This window comes from Peromyscus leucopus, chromosome 2 (assembly GCF_004664715.2).
Source record: "Peromyscus leucopus breed LL Stock chromosome 2, UCI_PerLeu_2.1, whole genome shotgun sequence".
Lineage (NCBI taxonomy): Eukaryota > Metazoa > Chordata > Mammalia > Rodentia > Cricetidae > Peromyscus > Peromyscus leucopus.
Window position 1 is genome coordinate 27,241,080 of NC_051064.1, and position 11,680 is coordinate 27,252,759.

Below are 11,680 nucleotides of genomic sequence, written 5' to 3' on the forward strand. Positions count from 1 at the left end.
AACCACAGTTTAACTCACAGCATTAACAAGTCACTTACAGATTATCCTAACAGCTTGTTTAGACCTAACAAATTTTCAGTGAGCATACTAGTGATTTTCAAATGATGTAATAAAACTCTGGGTTTGGTATTTTATTTTGCTGAATTAATTTGAGAAAAAGATGCTAGCTGCTTCTCTTCACCTACTTTAATACTAGTATATTTTAGATTATATAATACAAATATATGTATAGAAACTTAAAAAGATCATACATTTCCAATGAGGGAGACATCATTTAGTCTGTATCATTGATATGTATTTGCAAAACATTTTAATATTGCACGCATTAGAAGTTTTATGATCAGGCATGGGAAAGGGTTTATACTCTACTACAATGATGCTGATGAACGTCTACACAAGGCCTCTTAGTGACGTCAATCAATTAGAGGTAGGAGTTTATCAATGAACTCCCAGACATCCATCATTTTCTGCTGACAATAGCTGTGCATCATGCTTTCATCATGGCTGTTTTTGCCAATGCTTTTAGTTTTTCAACAGTAAGAGAAACACACGTTAAGGGAACTAAAGGTACACAATCTCCATGGAACAGGAGAATTGGGATGTCACTATCAGCGATGTTGATAGGACCCCGAGGAAATGAAGCCGACATGGAAGTCCGCACTGAGCGCAGCGATGCCGCCTTTCTGTTGTGTGGCGAGAGGAGTGCTCAAAGAAAGAACTGGCATCTCCCTGAGAAAATCCTCCCTAAACAACTGTTAGCAGGAACGCTAGTCTTCACTTCTTGATCTGCCAAAGCTTTTACATTTTCTGCTACATTTCTGTTTGATTCCAGATTCATTATCCCGGGAACCTGGTGAAAGTTCTATAATATCACACCAAGGAGGCATAGCCTTATTCATATTTAATGCAATAGGCATAACGGGGACATGTGGGCAGACATATTTCATGTGGGAACTTTTGACATCCGCAAAAGCTTTGGCCCTGCTGTGCCTAGTATCTCCCGATCCCTGAAGAAAAATGACTGCAGTGGTGGCCTTCCAGGTGGGCCCCACAGTGGGAAGCTGGGTGGACAGGTTATTCTGCATGTCTCCCGGCTGGCAGGCGCGCTTTGGAACTTGAGTTCAGTATTTTAACATATGTCTTCACAGTCATATGGCTTCACAGTCATATGACTCCTGGATTCTTTGCTGGCTTTGTGGCCTTTTTATCCTTTGTGACTGTCATTGGAAGTTGTGCATGTTACAACTGCCATACTCAGAAGTTCAGAAGTGAAGATGTTTGTGTCTTTCAGGTTTAACACACTCACTTGGTACTTAGAGTTTATCTCTAGGCTTCTCCTGGTAAAGATGACTGTCAAGTGAGTTACTACATGACTTGTTTAATGAACTAAAAAGTGTAAGAGTATGTATTTTATGAAAGATTATGCTTCAGTTAGAGATAATAAATCAGATCATATTTTTTATTAGTTTTATTTTTTTCCATTTTTAATTAAGAAAAAAAAATCATTTTACACACCAGAGATCCCCCTCTTCCCTCCTCCTGTTCCCCTAGGCTTGCCCTCCAAACGACCCCCCATTCTCCCCCCCAAGAGTTTCAAAATTCTTCTAAGGGCCTGGTCTTCATTTAGAAAATGAAGCCTCCAGAAGACAGCTGTCTTATCTGTAAGCATGTGTGTTAATGTGTAAGCACGTGTGTTTGAATCTGTGCGTGTGTGAGGAGAGAGGCAAAGGTGTTTCTGCACAGGACAGAGGGTGGTGTCTCACAGGCTCACAGGCTCACAGAGGGTGGTACAAAGGAACAATGAGTTTTCCTCTTTGGGTACCATTGAACCAATTTGTTACAAAACATGCTTTGCTTTCGCATTTTTAGACTCTGTTAAGACTTCAATCAGAAAATTATTTTAACCAAAACAAAAATATCCTTGCCCTAAGAACTCTTACTTTACATCTCTATAAAATCAAAGAATATCTTAGCAAAGGAAGTTCTGAACCACTTGAGGCTGTGTGTGTGTGTGTGCGCGCACACACACATGCAAATTTTTTCTCTTTTGGAGATGGGGTTCTTGTTATGTTTTCTCAAACTCATGAGCACGAGTGATTCTCCTGCCTTAACTTTCAAAGTAGGACTTTAGGTGTCTACCCCATGCCTGGCTTTATCTTGATTCTTACATAGGATCCATCATGGTCAGGCCTCCTTCTGAGGCTTCCTCCTAGACAGGACAACACCTCTTTTCCAGGGCATGCTCATTCTTCTGTTAAAAAATTTCCCGTGGCTTTGCTGACAGCAGTTCTTTTGCATTTGCACCCAATCCCCACATAACCTCTTGATAACTGACCTTGGCTTTCTGTAAATCTCTAGATCCTGGATTAAGACCTGGACCAGACACCCATCCTTTCCAGTATTACCCAAGTCAGAGTTCAAGGACATTGTGTGCTTGAGTAAGATCATGTGCTTACTCTTGCCCAGAGCAAGAGCAAGTAGGATACCTCATTTTTGAGTATTTCTCTTCATCAGATTCCCCAAATTCCAGTTCCATATCCTTTAATCTGGTTATAGCCATGAGGGCTCAGCTGAGGCTGTGGGCAGCAGTCTTGTATCATAATACCCTTTCTTCTTCCTGAGTTTCTGCCTAGGCATACTCCACAAGCCTCTCCAATGGTCAGATATAATCAAATAACAGCTGGCCATTGGGTGTTAGCTAAGAACTGTGAGAAATTCTAGAAAAATCTTCTAATAGCCATCTGCCTGCCCTTCTTCCTAACGATGACTACAGATGGCCAAACCTTAAGCCATAGTGTAGCTGTAGTCCCATTCTGGGGCCAGCAAAGGATCGCAACTGGAGGGTCCGGGGCATGGGCTTCACAGAAGTGAAATGGCAATAAACCTGGGATGCTTTGATTCTGTTGCTGTCATGACCCCAAACTAGTCCTGAGTCACATATTGAGGCTTCAAATTTTGTAAAATGATTGTTTATTCATTGTGCAAGCTTTCTTCTTCCTTTCCCTGCTCCCTTTCTTATTGCTTTCTTTCTTTGTGGTGCTGAGGATGGAACCCTATTCCTGATGATGCTAGACAGATGCTCTGCCACTGAGCTGTGCCCTGGCCCTCGCTCTGCATGTGGGGTTGACATGGTTTGCTTCCCTGCTGTTTTCCCATGGGGGCTGACTCACAAATACTTCTGAAAAGAAGTCCATGATTCGTATGCATTTTCTTCTTCATCAGGCTAATATTTGAAGCGCAAACTTCTTGATGAATAAAGAAAAAGACTTAATAATACATAAAGCAAAGCTTAAGAAAACAAATGATTACATGCAGAGTGGCTGCCTCTGCCCATTCAAGGTGGGCACAGAGTTGCGGTAACAGACGAAGCTGCAGATGCCAATGCAGATACTAAGAATGTTCTCCACATGCAAGCTCCATTGGGTAGTTCATGCAAAAATATCTGGACCACTATCCTGTGTCTTCATTATGTTCTAAATGCTGATGCAATAGTTCTCTGTTAGAAGCAAGTGCCTTTGAGGAAACTATCCTGCAGAGTGGAATCATGGTTCTCAGTAGCAAAGGTGATAGTGAGGGGTCAGTGGCAAAGTGTGGTGTATAAAATGGTGTGTGTCTATCACACAAATAGCTGAGATGCTTCAATCTTCTCTTTCAAACTGCGAAGTCAGTAAAACATTTTCACAACGGATGGTTATATCAAGAAGTGGAATTGGTAAAGGGAATTTTAATAAAAATAAAAACCAGAGCCACCTTGCTATTTTGTTGAGTACATGCATCATTTTGACTTTATGACGGTCTGAAAACAGTATGTATTCAATGGTAACAAATTTTTAATTTTGATCATTTCCCAGGCTCAGTACTCTTTCATGACACTAGGTGGCAGTGGTGAGCCACAACACTCATCCTATCTTGAAAATGAACCAATTGTTGAGATTCCAGTGTGCTGTGTTGAAGTGAGGCTGGATTAAATGTAAATGCATTTTAAACTTATGATTATTTCAACTTATGATAGATGTATAGGTTATAACTTCATCATGAGGAGCACCTGTATGTTGACAGTAGAGCAGCTGGGTCTGAAGATGCAAGTCAGTAATCCCAGCTCTCAGAAGGTGGAGGCAGGAAGGTTGCCTGTGTGAGGCAGCTTGGACTACACAGCAAGATGCAGACTAGTTTGAGTAGTACTTAGCAAGACTTTTCTCAAGATCTACCTCCCCCAAATATAAGAAACATTTGGTTTTCTTATATTTGGGGGAGGTAGAGCTTGAGAAAACCATTTTTGGGCCAGGCAGTGGTGGCACACGCCTTTAATCCCAGCACTTGGGAGGTAGAGGCAGGCGGATCTTTGTGAGTTCAAGGCCAGCCTGGTCTACAGAGGGAGATCCAGGAAAGGCGCAAAGCTACACAGAGAAACCCTGACTTGAAAAACCTAGAAAAGAAAACCATTTTGTTGCATTTTGGTGATCATTTTCAACTTGTAACTAAAAAGACTAAAATGTTGAATTAAAATTATAAAAATATGCGAGGAAATACAAGCATGTATAAATGCCTCATTCAGTAACAGCACATGTGATTTTGAACAAGATAATGTCCTGTGTGATAACCACAGATACAAGCTACCCTGTGCATTATCACTCTCCTTTCATTTACTCCCACCACTAAGTTTTAGCCACATAAATCTACTTTTATCAGTATATGTTAATCACATGAAGTAATGGGTTTCTGTATATTTCCACACATAAGCAGTATGCTATGGTTGTAGCAGGTATTTTTCTCAGTATCTCCATGCTTTGTACCTGATTTTCTTAGACTTGTCTAGCACAGCTAAGATGTCATGTCCATGGCAGTCAGCTCACTCTCTTGCGAGGATAGGCCTTAGGGTTCTTTCTGTTTCATTTAAATGCTTGCAATCCAAGAGGCACTATGAAGAATGGCTGTCAGCCTGCTTCCTAGAACCAGCCTCATTGAGGCTGACTGTTCCTGTTTCTTCAGCAACATACATCATCTTCTTACGTCTCAAGTTCTGGAGGAGATGCCGGCATTAACCACCAGCTAGAGTGGTCTCTGTAATAACACACACAACGCACTTAGTATAGTGCTTGGCATACACACTGAATGAGTACTACATCTTATTAATGTTAATTAGCAGTCATTTATCTTATAGACTGCTGTATCCTTGGTTCCTTCTAAGATATTTTCCAAATTGTAGAAGTTACTACATAAATGAATAAACAAAGTGTAGTAAAATTTAAAACATTTTATTGTGCTAAATTTTTGACAGAATTCATATAAAAAGCAATTTATTTGATTCATAAAGTGTGCCAATGTACATAAATCTCAAGTAACAAGCCCTACTAGTGAGGAAATTAGAATCAGTTAAAAATGCTTTTCTTTCATGATAAATCAAAGCAACTCGATTTTCCTAAAGATCAATGTTTAGGGCCACAGAGATCCAGAGCTCTCTCTACAATACATTGCATTGAGTTTTCTGTGAATTGAATCTAGAAGTTGAGTTTTATTGATTAGTTCTGCTATCATGAAATGTGATAAAGAGGTGCATGTGAGACATTCCAGGACACAGCTGAACTGATTCTGCAGCACCCATCTGAATAAGCACTAGAAAGCATGGCACTGCACTACTGTATTCACAGATGCTCACATCTGAAGAAGAGTAAGTGGCTTCCATGTAGGCCACCGTGGCATGAAGCCTCAAGCCTCTGGCTGTAAAAGAGTGTAACAACCTAGACAAGGGCACCGTGACTCCAAAGGAGTGTCACAAAGAAAAATAATGTCGCATGAAAAGTGTGTCCTAGCCATCTTCCAGAAATTTTTATTTTCCCTTTTCTAGCAAAGCACATTATTAGAATGCATATTCTCTCATGCCCCGTTCCTTCTTTCTAGTGTTGACAGTGCTAGTTATTCATGTGAAAAGCCACATCCCATGAGCTTGTTTATTGCCACATGAGTTTGCTATGAACACCAGATGAAAAGTGAAACCTGCTTCCTACTCTTGTCCCCTTTGCTGCTGCTGTCTCCTAAGCACCCTTCCCCTCTCTGAAATACCATGACATGGTGTCTCCTATGATAACCGTGCACACCGATGTGTCCATGCCACAGCTGGCCTTGGCTGAGTGTTTCTTGTCTTTACTGATCTGTTATCCACTGGTCAGTCTTTACAGTGTTTTCTGTGATGGGGAGTAAATGGAATAGCATTTGGCTTTTCAAGGAAAATAAGATTTACTGTCCTGACTTCCTCAGTGTACAGTCAGGTGGCATAAGGGTGTTCAAGTTCTTGTTACCACCTCCTCTATTTCCAGAACATTTCCATCAGTGTCTATGAATCAAAAGATCTCTCTGTGTCTGGGTTACCTCACTCAGTATGATTGTTTGCAGCTTCATCTACGAACCTGTGAATTTCACAATTTCACTTTTTCTTAATAGTGGAATAGTATCCCATTATGTAAATGCACCACAATTTCATTATTCATTAATCAGTTGATGGGCATAGAAGCTGTTTCTACTTCTTAACTATTGTGAATAGAGAAGTAATACACATGGAGAGTGGTATCTCTGTAGTAAGATACTATATTCTTTGTGTATATTTCAAGAGTGGTGTGGAGCTGGGCTGTGGTGGCGCACGCCTTTAATTCCAGCACTCGGGAGGCAGAGGCAGGCGGATCTCTGTGAGTTTGAGGCCAGCCTGGGCTACAGAGTGAGTTCCAGGAAAGGCGCAAAGCTACACAGAGAAATCCTGTCTCGAAAAACCAAAAAAAAAAGAGTGGTGTGGCTTGGTCATATTCTTTATAAAGTTTGAATATCAATTCCTTACAAGATAATTTGATTTGCAAATAATTTGTATTTTTTCTTTTTGAAATGTTCTTCTTTTTTACTCACACCCTCCATTCCTTCTTTCTTTTTTCTTATCATTCTCTTCTTCTTTCTTCCTCTCTTTTTCTTTCTGTCTCTCCTTTTTGTAATTTTTTTTTGAGACAGTGTCTTGCTATATAGCCCAGGCTAGCCTAAATCTCTATGTAGTGTTAGACTGGTCAAGACTGGTGTCAAACTTACAATTCTCTGCTTTAGGCCTCCAGGTGTTTGGATTAAGGGATTGACACCATGCATATGATATCAATCTATTAGTTGTGTTGTTTTATATATCATTAAAAAAGAGATTTATTTTATTTTATTAGTTGACTATTTAATGCCACATGTGTGTGATGCCTTCAGAGACCAGGAGAGGGCATCAGATCTTCTGGAATGGTTGTAAACTGCCATGTGGGTGCTAGGAACTGAACCTAGGTCCTCTGCAAGAGCAGTGTGTATTTGTGTTTGTAGTGGCTGAACCATCTTCCAGTGCCCCTCTTACCCATCTTGATGAATTTTGTGTTGTTGTGGTTCCAACATGACATCCAGAGTGTGACATGCAAACACAGTTCTACAAAACTTTCTTCTTGTGTGTTTTCTAGGAGGTTTATAGTTTTTATTCTGATCTTCAGATCTTTGGTATCAAGCTAATATTTTTGCATATAGTCTAAGTTATGTACCTAGCTTCATTTTATTTTGTATGTGGTAATCTATTTTCACTTTTTGGTTTTCAATAAAGCTGAAAACAGCTTAACAATTCTTGAAATTTCTCAGGTTAAGGCACCCTTAACAAATTTTTATAGGGACTCCTATGTTGATAGCAACAGTTGCTGATGCCATTCATTAAATGTCTACACATGTAAGATGTATTCATACTTGAACAAATAAGTAACCATTTAAAAAATTATTAAGTATAACATATAAAAACATTTAAATTAGTTAATATTAATTAAAATTTTATTAGTAAGTATCAACTATAATGGGTCTTTATATTGCTAGCTCTCTTAAACAACTTAAACTTTTATGTTTCTCAATCTTCATAAACTTTATATCTCTTTTGTGAATTTCTTTTCTGAATTTGGTAACAAGGAAAACTGTAAGACTATAACTATAACTGTAGGGAAAAGGGACTGGCTAAAGAAATCCACCCTGACGCTGAAGTCCAGAACTAGGGAAAAATGGCTCAGATCAGGGCAGAAAGAAACATAGTTTGGCTCAGTCAGATCAGAGCTATCTGGTCAACTGACTTGGGAAACCAACCAATCACAGAACAGGATAGTAGAACCCTGGGCCATGGGTTGACTCCACCCCCAAGACTTCCTGTGTAAACCACCTTGCCTAGTCAGTTAGAAAAAAAGGTTGTTCTTTCCACCCTGGTAGAGGCAGCTACTCTCCTGGACTCCTTCCCAAATAAATCTCTTTCTCAATAGAGTTTTGGGTGTGAAGATCCTTGCTGAGACATCCCTCAGTGGACAAAACAAGGGAAAGCTGAAAGAGCCCAGCAAGGAGGAACTAACAGAAGATCTTTGCTGAGATCTTCACAGTGGACAGAGCAAGAGAAAGCTAAAAAGTAACACTTTTCTCCGGAGCAGAAGGAGATTGCTACATTTCTGCAGGGGTTTCCCCTTTTGCAGAGTGAAGCAAAAGAAGCAACATCTTAGGCTGGAGAAGCAGAACTCTGCTAGGAAGCCTCCTTAAGTGGGAGCTGAGCAAAGCTCAGCTGTAGAGGCTCTCCAAGAGAGGAACAGTATTGATATATCCTGCTGGGAGACTATCCCCCCATCATACCAGGTATATCTTGACTTTCCTGAAGAGTCAGGATACCCTTCCCTGCTGAAGCAGTTCCAGGCCTGACTCTCTTGAGAAAAATTTCCCTTCTAGGGTTGGGCTGCTTCTTTGCAGTTCCAGCCGTCATAGCTTTGTTAAACACCTTCAGGACAGAGATGCTGTTCTGAGCTGCTCGAGGTGTCTGGGATACTTTGCCCTCCAGGGCTGAACTGTCTCCTTGCAGCTCCAGCCTTCAGAGATGTCCTAAGCAGCTCAAGGTGTTGCTTGACTCCCAGGTACTCAGGACACCTTCCCCAGAGTTGCAAAGTTCACATTTTGCAACCAATTTACTTACAATAACTATATAACTATCTCATCTTCAACCCGCTCAGAGACCTGAGAAGGATAACTATTACCTGAGTAAACAGAAAGGGCAGAGCAAACAGCTTCCAAAACCAAGAAACAACAGAGACAACTGGCTTCCTGGATAGTCATCCAAGGTTCCTCTTCAACGTGTGGTATCCATCTTCAGCCTATAGGCCTAGACTGACAGACTTTTCTGTCAAGCAGGAATTTTGAACATTGTCCTGGTAAAATTTGGCAGTCGACTTCCTTTGTGTCCTGCTTTTCCAGTTTGTATAGCATACTGTCAGGAGTTGAGGCAAGGACAATTTCTTGCCCAATGGCTAGATTTGCCACATTTGGAGCAAATTCCATATGGAAGATTTTCAATGCCCATCATCTTCTTTGAAGCAGATTGGTGCTTCTGGGAGCAGCTGTGTCTCACTGTCATTGAAAAGCCTTGTGTTATTAAAACATCTTAAATGCCATATTCTGAAAGTCTCTGAAGTGTTTGGAGACCACCTATCTATTTATAATATATATCTGTTTAACCTTGAAAACATATCTAACATGACCACAAGTTTGTGACTAGCTACTAACCTGCATAGCTTTCAAGGACTAGAACTTATATTTTTTAAATAAGCTGCATAGGTATAATACCTTAAGCAAGAGTAGAAATATATATAGTTTGTTGTAACAAAAATAACCTTAAATTTGTATCAATATACAAAAATCCATACCAACATAAAATATTTGAGAATAGTAGTTGCTTTTTAGTTTAAAAGAAGATTCAGAAATCTACCCTTTTATTTCATCATTCTTATATCCCCCCTTTATAAAAATTTTCATCTCTCATCCCCCTTTCCTCCACCCTCCCAACACTACATAGGAGAGAAAGAAGGATAGAGGAAAGAAAAAGAAAGAAGTCTTTTAATCTAGCTTCCTTTGTTTAGTTTCCTCCCTGACCATGACCAATAACAACTTGTAACCAACCCCTCTAAATGGCAACAAACATCCATAACTCACCAAATGACCAAAAATCACTCATCCTACCTCTCTCAAAACTGTGGGTGTCATGTTCTTTTTTTTTTTTTAAGACAGGGTTTCTCTGTGTAGTTTTGGAGCCTGTCCTAGAATTTGCTTTGTAGACCAGGCTGGCCTTGAACTCAGTGAGGTACTCCTGCCTCTGCCTCCTGAGTGCTGGGATTAATGGCCTGCACCACCACTGCCCAGTGGGTGTCATGTTCTTAAAATTGCTTCTTGTTGTCTGTAGGTGACAGCATTTTTAGGGGACCCTGAAAAAATTGGGATGATGGTACCTGTATCATTTATTGTCTAGTCTCTGTGTAATGGGCTTAACTGAAGTCCTGGCTGGAGTGGTCTGTGAGATTGCACAATCTCAGCTAGTAGCTTTGAAGTTGTCCTAATGCAGATTTTTGAGAAAGTGGCAATGGAGGAATTTTGAAGGAATCCATAGCTTTTTATTTCCTGTGAAAACAAAGGCTTAACCTCTCCCCAAATGCAATACATTTCCTGACTTCCATTCTCAAGTTTAGACATTCTTAAAATATATAGGCTGGTTTAATTCAGCAATTTTTTCCCATATTGGATTGTTTTCTGCTCATTAGCATTTAAAAAATTTCAAGTTAATAAAGTAGTATGTAATCTATCTCTGAGGTCTTTGTTAACTCTTTCTGTTTATTAAACATCTCTTAAAATATGATTAGATCTTTCTATAACTGCTTGTTTTGTAGGATTGTGTGGTATGTATGTAATAACTTTTATGTTGTAATATGCAAGAAAACTGTTTCATTTTACTAGAAACATATGCTGGAGTATTGTCAGTCTTAATTTGTACAGGTATTCCTATAATGGCCATGACTTCTAATTACAGAATCAGCCTTTTTAGAACTTAAAACAATTGCCCATTGAAATCCTGAATATGTATCTATGATATGGTGCCCATACTTTAATTTCCTAACTCTGGAAAGTGAAACACATCAATTTCCCAAATTTTATTTCTTTGGGTACCTTTTGGGTTACTTCCTGTAGGTAATGGAGTTTTGTTATAGAAAGAACAAGTAGGGTATTTCCTTGGTTTGTTGTCAAATGATAGGAAAATTTTTCTTTAAACCTTTGCTGTTAACATGGCTTTTTTAAATGAAATTCTGAGGCTTTTAAGCACAATTCCTATTAATAGCTGATCAATTTCATCCATATAATGGTAAATTATAGATTGTGGAAACTACGAATTATTTGTAATGGCTGTTGTAAAAATATTGACATAAGGTAAGACTGTTTAACATTTCTTCTGGCAAGACTTTTTTGAGTGGTTGAGATTTATAAGTAGGCATTGTAAAAGCAAATTTCTCTCTATCTTGCTCATGCAAAGGGATTGTGAAAAAGCAGTCTTTTAGATCAATTACTATAATAGGTCATGCCTTAGGTAATAAAGAAGTTAAAGGGATTCCAGATTATAAGGAACCCATAGACTGAGTGACTTTATTGATTGCTCTCAGATCTGTTCACATCCTTCATTTTCCAGATTTCTTTCTAATGACAAATACAGGAGAAAACAAAGGTCTTGTGGACTCTATATGCTGAGCCTCCAGCTGCTCTGGGACAAGCTGCTCCAGAGCCTGTACCTTTTCTTCTGTCATAGGCCATTGCCCTACACAAGCAGGCTCATCGGTTAACCACTTCAGTGTCA

The 11,680-nt window shown here is 39.5% G+C and overlaps 1 pseudogene; it reads right to left on the reverse strand.

Annotated features, from left to right (window-relative positions):
* Window positions 1-359: 359 nt before the first annotated feature.
* On the reverse strand, window positions 360-1,085 carry LOC114710218 (annotated as a pseudogene).
* Window positions 1,086-11,680: the final 10,595 nt, after the last annotated feature.